Genomic DNA, 10,146 nt, shown 5'->3' on the forward strand with positions numbered 1-10,146 from the left:
CTCGTGGTGCAGACCTTTTTGAAAGTATTGTTGTTGAGGTAATTAGTGCAATGATACTTGGAGGTACCATGGCTAAGCGATGTAAGATTGAAGATCCATCTGGTTTTATTCTCTTCCCTCTTGTTATACATTCATTTGATTTAATAGTATCTGCATGCGGAATATTTTCCATCAGAGGTACACGTGATTCAAGTCTAAAGTCACCTATGGTTTTGATCCCTGAATGTGATGGTGTGAGGATTCTATCGATTGTTGTCTCTGCAAGGTTTGTTGTGTTGTGTGTTGCCACACTTTGCGGAGCTCAACATATTCAACAAATTTGTTGTGAATTGCAGCCAAAACTTGTAGATCTAACATCGGTGGTGCAATCTCTCGACAGAAAAAATGACAACATCTAGGTGCCTTGCAGACAGGAAATGTGTTAAGTTTCAGAAAAAAAAAAACCCTAAAGAGGGGAGTTGTGCCTGAAACAACAATAAAGAAAGGCAATTTGTATCCAGTGGGGCCAATTGTGCTTGGTTTCTTTGTCTTTGTTGTGATTGGATCATCTATTTTTCAAATTATTCGAACAACATCCAGTGGTGGCATGGCTTAGAAGTTGTGAACTATTTTTGAAAGTAGATAGATCGAGAGTTCTCTATGAATGAGAGGTTCACCTCTTATAAAGGAGCGAGCTTTCTTTTGTCTATTTCAAGTTTGCAGACACAAGTCTCTAGGACAGTCTTGCTAGTGATACATTTTGCCAATATTCATGTAGTGAGTCAACAATTCCAATATGGAATTTATGCAACGTATGCCCGACTCTACTGAATCCATTTTTAAGATTGGAAGCACATCACCTAAAGCTTTATTATATGATGCCCTAGATCACTTTGACAGGCGAAGTGCAAAGGCTGATGAGAACCTCAGGTTGATTCGTTCCTCCCTCCCTGAGGCAGTGGAAACATGGACAACAAACATTCCAGGGCAGAGAATGATTGACCATTTTTCTTTGCTTATTTTTTTGAGATTCTTACTTTCATTTAGATTTATCAAGTTTTATTCGAGAGTCTACATTCTAAAAATTTGTAATTTGTTTTAACAAAAAAGACATCTCATCATTGTACAAACAAATCTATACAGAATGATAATGTTTCTTTGAGTCTTGTAGATAGAGCAACAAACAAGACTATGGCCTCAACATTTGAAGGTAATAAATTTCTGGAAATTTCTCCGTTGTTTTTATGCAGATAAAAAAAAATACTTTGCCTTTTTAATAAAATTTGTTTACTGCATTTTCCAGTGTATTTTCTCATTTTTCTGGAGAAGGTACTGATTAATTCAAAAATTGGACTGATTAATTGTTCATAACAAAAATTCATAAGTTGTGTATACCTAACTATCCATGCAAGATTTTTAGATGCAGGAAATGCACAATTCTGCAGCTGAAAAACAATTATGTAACTAAAAAACAATTCTGCAGCTATGTATTCAATTCAATGATCTATTTGTTGACAATGCATTCTAATTAGAAATTCATAATCAGCATGCCATATTATCTGCCTACTTCATCTTTCACATCAGCATCATGTTTCCATGTCACACTCACACATGACTATTTTCACTATTTCACAAAAATTTCAAATAAATTTATCATACAACATCGATTTTCAAGGATTCAAACATTGTAAGAAATATCTCGATGAGATATACAAAATAAGAAAGCCTTCATCAAAATTTGAAATAGTAAAAGAATGAATAAATTTCTGACAAGACATGACAGGTAACTTAAGGCACTAGTTTTGAAACAGGTAAAAATTCATTTGATTTTCTTTCCTGAATTTGTTTTATAGTACCAATTCTCATTTTTTTGTGTAAATTTCATAAATAGAGAGATTTATCACCTCTCTCTTTTGATAATCTTACATTTCATTGCAAAAAAAGTACTAGTTTTTTTTGCAAGTTCCAGGAAGATAAACAGATGACCACAAGCAAACAATGTCTCTCAAAGACCACATTTCTTAAGAACATGATTAGAGCAACATCAAAGATGAAATATCCAAGCATGAGCACATGATTTTGGATAAAGAATTCAAAATCAGATCCATCACACCATTTCAAAACCTTTCAGATACCAGTCTTACCATTTCATTCCTACTTATTCAATCAATAAAATCTTCACCTCATTTTCCATCATAGTCATTTTCCTGCCTTGCTTTCACTAACTTGTAACTAGATAATAAAACCATTTATATCCCTTACAAATTTGATTCATTTCATTTCCTTTTCGTTTTGTCAAATAAACCTTGATCCATTGCAAAAATTTTCATCCATAGTCCTTCAAAATCATTGTTTTTTTGCTCGTGTTAGATGATGGAGGATTCATTAAGGCCTCCCTTCTAACAAGTCTTGGCCTATCGACATCAGCACATTATCTAGGTTCAAGGCTAGATTCCTTATTAGTACCTTGAGGCTTGTATGCCTTAATGACAAGTTCTCTCGCTGACAATCATGGGAATACATCAATGTCCCTTGATCGTTGGATCTTGCAAGTGGCTCGACATCAGCTCATCTATTCACACTTCGCAAGATGTACTTAGGTACCTTGGCACTCATTGACATTAATGGTGAGTTTGCCTCACATTGGTTAATGAAATTCATTAATGGCCGATAATCCAATGACTTCTCTTCATGCTCGACATCAACACATTTATTCGCATGACTAGAATTGTACCATCGAGTTTTGTAACGATTGAAGACTACATCATTTCATCAGTTTGCAGTAGGAATCAATTTGTAACAGTAGCAATAAAGATCCCAATCTTGTCATCAGCACAAAAAGAACAAAGAAGCAGATCAAATTCCTTTGTTTACATACTCCATGATCGAACATCAGCAACCACACTCTTCAGTATACACAACTCATCCACATTGAAGGTAAGTGAAGGTATGTTGTTTTCTAATTTTTAGTCATACAATTCCTTAAAAGCTAAAATTGTAATTTTGGAAAATTCATCACTCCATTTATACTCCCTTTCTCATATTATCATAAACTGAAAACACCTTTAGTTGGGGGGAAGGGACATCAATTCACATTTACATTTCATACACCATCATACATTTTCATTTCATTCCAACTCACATATTCTTCCCAATCAACTATTGTTGCAGTATGATTCCAAAATATTATATGCTTTGCAAATTATCAATTCATTGATAGTTACTAGAGGACTTGAAAAGAAAATTCTCAATTTTTTCATGTATTTTGATGCAACAAAAAAATAAAAGTATTGTTACACAAGAACCAATACTCAAAAATTTTCGGTTGTCACACAAGAACCAACCATCAAAAATATATGTTGCAATCAAATATATTACACTTTGCAAAAGAGAATATGATAATGCAAAGTTTGAAGAGAATCCATACAAGTCAAAGCTCATAAAGAAGAAAATCATTTCAAAAGGATCAACTTATGGATAAATGAATCAATGCAATAGTTGCATGAGGACATGCAACAACTTCAGTTGGGGGGTATGTTGAGTCTCAAAATTGTCTTCCATTTTCATCCATATTTCCATCATTTCATGTCCATTTAGCCTTCATCTCATGACTATCTAGCCCTAAAACCCTACATCAAGTAATCATCTTCACAAACATATGGGTTAGAATCCTTATTTTCCAAAGTTATTTATTTTATGCATTATAAGTGAATTAATGATTAAAAACTAGGAAATTAACATAGTTTCATATACCTATATATGTGTTATGAGTTTTGTGACATGTGTAGGCTTATTTGGAGGTTCTAGAAGGGTCTTACTTGTCCTCCCAAGCACAAATTCGAATTTCAACTCAAGAGGTGGACCATATTCCAAGGAGAAAGATCATGGAGGTCTTTATGAGTCATAGGATTTGTATCTAATATTTAGGGATAAGTTGAGACAAGTATGGATCTATTAGATATTTAAGGGATCTGCATTCATTAGCATCATATTATGACAGCGTGAATAATATCATTTTCTCCAAAATTATGAGATATAATTATTGCTTGATTCTTAAGGTGTGATAGTTGTTCATGTGTGCTCATTGAGGAATGGAAGGATCCCCATCAACCGAAATTTGCATACAATGGTATCATAGTTTGATTTTTGTTATTTCCCTTCTGCAAGTATGATTTACTTTCTGCAAGTATGATTTACTTTCTGCAAGTATGATTTACTTTCCGCAAGTATGATTTCATTTTCTAGATTTGATTTGATTGTCATTAAACTACTTGTTTACTAGTTATCCTAGTTTTCTTGCTTGACAAATAAATCACTATTTGTTATTTACTTCTTTCTCACTAGTTGTTATTAAATTCTTTCTAGATTATCATAGTTTTTTTGATGTCTTCATGCTTGAAATCATATATAAATATAGGAGGTTGAGTAGTGAGTGTTTCCAATAAGTACTCTGAATACTCGAATTCACAAATATCGAAACAATTGTGGTACATGGATGCCTAGATATCGAGATAAATATGGTAGCTAGATACCTATCAACAATAGTTATCCAAATCATCAATGTTGATGGATTCCAAATTGGCATACTTTCAATACCCACCTGTAATGTTTTGTATATCATTCTTCCACTTTACATCACCTCCTTGTGAACTTTTCACCCATTATTACCCCATTTTTGGTGTAGGTAGGAATGATATATTTTTTCCAATTTTATACTTTATCCATTATGTTGTAAAATTTTCATCTTTCATACTAATATTTTCATAAAAGAGAAAAGGGTAGTGGATGTAACTCCTTCATGTGGCTGCAACTTCTCCATGTTACTGCTACAGTAGATGTAACCCCACAAGCCATGATAGGAAGAGTGTTGTGACTCACTTCCATTATGTGATTGAAACACCTATACAATGCTACAACTCTAGCATGATCACTGAAGTGAGTGTTATAACTCAGCCGCGACCAATGAATTTGCTACAACTCATGAGTTTCTTGACTGTGTGTTGCTACAACTTTCATAATTGCAACTATGGTGGATTACGCCAGATCGATGTTCAATGCTCCATTTGTATCACCAACATGTGTTTCTCATGATGGAAGGTGACAAAGGCAAGTTGATTACCAAATAGGAAGGAAAAGTAAACTACCAACAACTCCTAGCTAATCTGAGTTAGCCTTTGCTCAAATTGTACTAGATTCTAAATGTATTGTTGTAACAAGATGTTCAGACTGATTCCCTTATTCTGGTCATCCAACTTATCACTTGGTTTAGAAATTAATCTTTTTTATATAAATACTTAACTTCCTTCAATCCCAAAGGGGGAGAAAAATGAAGAATTATCTTTGAGTATTGTACAATTTGTTGTTTCTTGTATTAGATAGATTCCTCTATTCCATTTTCTAAATGTTTACCTTATGATCGTGTGATTGAATATTTCACAGTACTCTGCGTAAGGAGGTAGAGTCGCCTCCTTAGCTTGGTACTACTAGGTAGCATTAGTAGGTAGCTTAGTCTTTACAATTTTGATTAAATTACAAATAGTTTACATTTTTTTTATTCCATTGATTGATGTTTCACTATAACTCTGTTAATTTCCTTTTGCTGCAACTCGTACTTTCCTTTTGATGCAACATATATAATTTCCTTTCGATACAATTTAAATATTTGTTAATGTTGTAATTACATTACTTGCTTCATGCTGCAACTCCATTTTATGTATTTTTTGGTAATAATGGGAGGGTTAACACTTAGTTGATATATTTGTGCATTTTTTGGAAAATCTAGCTATTGCTGCAACTCCTATTGTTGCAACTTTCCTGTAGCTTAGGTTTACTCTTTTTTTAGCAATATCTTATTATTGAGAATTATATCATGTTTGAATATTATTTTTCCGTTGTTTTCTCATCATACATTACATTCTAGGAACATTCCATTGCATCTTTGTAACAACAAATCAAGAATATCATTATACTAAAACATGTCACTTTTAGTAATTGGTGTCTTTTATTTTCTGCAAGTGTGATTGGATTTCCTTGCAATTTACTTCTTGTAAGTGTGTTTTATTTCCTACAAGTGTGGTGGGAACCATATTTATATCTGCCTTCATAAAGTATTTTCATCAAACCTTAAGACTCCTGTAGAAATAAATCACATCTAAATATGACATAATTAAGGAACATCATCATCATAGAAAAAATGCATATAAAACACCACATCATTCACCATCACATAAATTTCCATATGAAATAACATTGTTCCTCCCATAAGAAGTAATATCATAAAAAAATGTGGCACGATCAAAATATAACATGTTGTACCAAAAATATAATGTTTACTGTAAACATAAATATGTTTTCATAAATTCCAACTAAACAATAAAATTCAACTATAATATCAAAATAACTTGGAACTTCTGTTGGAACTTGCCTCATATTATTTTCCAGCACTCTTCTCTCCTCCTTGTACCTCTAAAGTGCATATATTGGAAGCTGATATCTCTCTTGTCACTAGTTTCTAATGCACTCGTATGGGAATGTGCATATGTGTCTTCAGAAGGGGAACATGCAAGCTCTGCAAATAAATGAAGTTTTCCTACTACAAAGTGAGTAGATGAATGAAAAGGATGATTAGTGTGAAACTTCATAGCCTACGAGAGTGCATAAGGTGCATGAGACATAGCAATCATAGGAGGAACTATAGTAGGCCAATCATGTGCATAACCAGATGTTGGTATAATAGGATTAGGATCCTAGCCATCATGTTGGATGGTCTTCTATTGAGGTGGTTGAGGCTCCAGGATTTCCATAATGATGGGATGAGGTAGAAGTATATTTTGCGAGGCATGTGGGGTTGAAGCATGAGGTGGAGTTCCTCCAAGACAAATATGGTTAGCTTGAGTTAGTTAGTTGAACTCCTCATAGTCCACACCAAAATGTATAGAAAATATGATCCTATTTTTTTTTATTTTCTCTCCATGACACATTTTTCCTCCTTCTATGACCGCTTCGGTCACCCGAGAACCTATGCTAAAGAAACTCATTGTCACAGTAGCCAAGAAAATCTATTATGCAATCATTAATCTCAAAATATTAGCATGCAATTAGTAAAGTGAAGTCTTGTTTGATATCTTGTTTATGTAAATGTTTGAGTGCTTGACAAACATACACTGGGAAAAATAAAATATACGATAAAGGAATTGATCATGCATGCAAAAGGTACTATGTTATCCAACTAAATATATTTTGTAACATGTATCATGGTAGAGAGGAAATCATGTCTGGAGGACATGCACTCATGCTAATAACTAAGACAACTCTTTCTTTTAAAACTTACAAGAAAAAGATGGAAACTATAGCACATTCTGACTTTATAAGTAAACAAAGTCACTATCATAAAACTAAATGGTAACATTTCACTTTAGAAAGTATCCAAATTGATAAACATGCAAGAAGTATGGTTGTTCCATTGATCTATTTACAACTATAGCAGTGTGTTGATGGATCTCAACATTGAAATTTTCAAAAAAAATATATATATATAATGACAGACAAAAGGACGAATCCATGCATGATGAATCAACTCATTATATCATGATCTATCAACATAGAAACATGGGCTTCTGTCTTTCCATGTCTATGTAAATAACAATGGGTATTCATATGTGTAATGGGAAAACATATGCATGTGTTTCACTGGTTTTAACACATCATAGGGAACTTTTAACTTTTTGGAGAAATGAAGTATTCTTGGTGACCCCTTGGTACAAATGAGAATGAGTGTAATATTTTTTTATGTCAGGCACTTGAAAGAGTGTACACATGCTTAATTTGTTGAAAGGAAACACATGTTATACTTCTATTGAGCACTTTAGGCAGACAATCAAATTATTGGTTTGAGCCATGCGATGCTGAATTGGTGTTGGGATGTCAAAAGTGCTAATTATGGTGAACTATGAGGATGAAAGAATGCTAACAGAGCCAATTCCTATATTTTATCGTAAGTCCCAGATGAGATGAATATGTGATTCAAAGCTTTTCTTTCATGTGCTTCTAATTTCTTTCAATATTAAGGTAGGAATGGGGGATGATATATATATACATACATATATATATATATATATATATATATATATATATATATATATATATATATATATATATATATGTATATGTATATGTATATATCTATATACATATATATATACATCTGTATATATATATATATGTATGTATGTATATGTATATAGATATCTATATATATATATATATATATATATATATATATATATATATATATATATATATATATATATATATATATATATATATATGTATGTATGTATATGTATATATATGTACATATATATATATAGATATATCTATATATATATATATATATATATCTATATATATATATATATATATATATATATATATATATATATATTTATCAACCTAAGACATGGAATGATGTCCTATAATAGTTGGTCCATGAGAAAGGGGACATAAAATTTCCCAGATAGTGTTGATGTCAAAGAAAATTTGTATAATAGAGTGAAAAAATGAATGATATCAAAGAGTGATTTTTTACCACAGTGAAATGCTCCAATAGAATATACCAATAAGCTCTCAATATGAGTAAAATGAATTGTATAAAAAAAGGGCATTCTCCATATGACTTAGCAAGAAAGAGAATAATATCCACCACTTGACAAGGTATGATAGGGACAATAAAATCCTTGGTGAAACCAAACAAATTTTTCTTTGGTCATGGAAAACTTGATTCATGAACTATTTTATTTTGGACCCCGAGGTGGAATTTTTACTTGCAATAGGTAACACATGGTGGGACACCATGGTACAAATTCCTTCCTCTTTATCAGTTAACTACAATTCTTAAAATGATAAGACAAACCTAGGTGATTGTATCAATACTGTGAGAAAATTGGAATCAAATGGGTGATAAAAACAAAAATAAGAAGGTATTCACATGGAATATCCCATTGAGACCATGACAGGGATTAAAAAATGAAATGTGTTAGTTCTTCAATTTACACAAACTAAAAATGAGCTATCTTAATTTATTGAAGATTTTCCTATCCATGAAAAGAAAGACGAAACATGGGGAAGTAATAATAGCGAGTGGCATGATGAAAATGGAGTTAACCACTCACAAATACATTAATAAGAATCATACGAAAACTAAACTCATTAGAAGAAGGCATAATTCATCACTTTCTAAGCTGGTAACACTTACATACCTGAACTAACTTGCTTAAATTCTAGCAATAACAGTATTTTCTCCAACAATTTAATAGACCAAGTAGGGTTTCAATGAAATTCATGAGCTATAAGATGCAGGGACAACTCTAATTTTTGTGACACAATTTGTTGGCATTATGATTCAAGTGTTGTCCTTGATGGCAACTCACTCAGTGGATGGTACAGGTGCTCAGAGGTTAGTACAGGTGATGGCAACTTAATCAGAAGACAGATCTCAGTACAGCATGCCAAGGAAGCTCATACACGCTGTTTCGTTAAGCCCAAGTCGCGTGTACACGCTAGTTCGATTCAGAAAAAGCGCGTGTATGTGGAAAGGTTCCTTTGGTTCATGGTGGTTAGTCCTTGGAAGTTGTGCCTATGATTTCGGACCATTATGTCTCGACGGGCGTGTTGATCCCTAGTTTTAAAGTTGATGGTATTGTGTTACTATGGTTTTGGCTCTTGGTATTGAGAAAGGCCTAAGGCTATATAAGGAGAAGAAGATCATTAGGCAAAATCATCTTTTGACAAGGCATGAATATCTAAGAGAGAAAGAGATCTGATATGCAGGTTCTGAGTTGCATGATCTAAGCCAAGGAGAGATCACATCGGTTAATGGAAGACTAGATCTAAGGATAGATCGGGATCTAATGGTTTGAAATGCACTATCATGATATGGTTGATTATGCGTATTTCTAGATCTGCATATTGTCGCAATGTTACGTTCTGAGTCTAACTAATGTCTGGTACAGCTGCAAATTGAGAAAGTTTATTTTTAGATCTGTACGCAGGTTGGCTTCGGTAAAAGAGCGTGTATACGCGGGTTCTGCTCATTAAAGTAGCGTATATCTTTTGAAGCTTGATTTGGGTTTACAGTGGGGTCTGACTGTTATTGCAGAGTTCTGTAGT

The 10,146-nt window shown here is 32.9% G+C and overlaps 1 pseudogene; it reads left to right on the forward strand.

Moving 5' to 3' along the window:
- Window positions 1–384: 384 nt before the first annotated feature.
- LOC149167062 (uncharacterized) lies at window positions 385–642 on the forward strand (annotated as a pseudogene).
- The last annotated feature ends 9,504 nt before the right edge of the window (window positions 643–10,146 follow it).

This window comes from Pinus tabuliformis, chromosome 5_1 (assembly GCF_031772625.1).
Source record: "Pinus tabuliformis cultivar Carrire ecotype Pingquan chromosome 5_1, CPIR1, whole genome shotgun sequence".
Classification (NCBI taxonomy): domain Eukaryota; kingdom Viridiplantae; phylum Streptophyta; class Pinopsida; order Pinales; family Pinaceae; genus Pinus; species Pinus tabuliformis.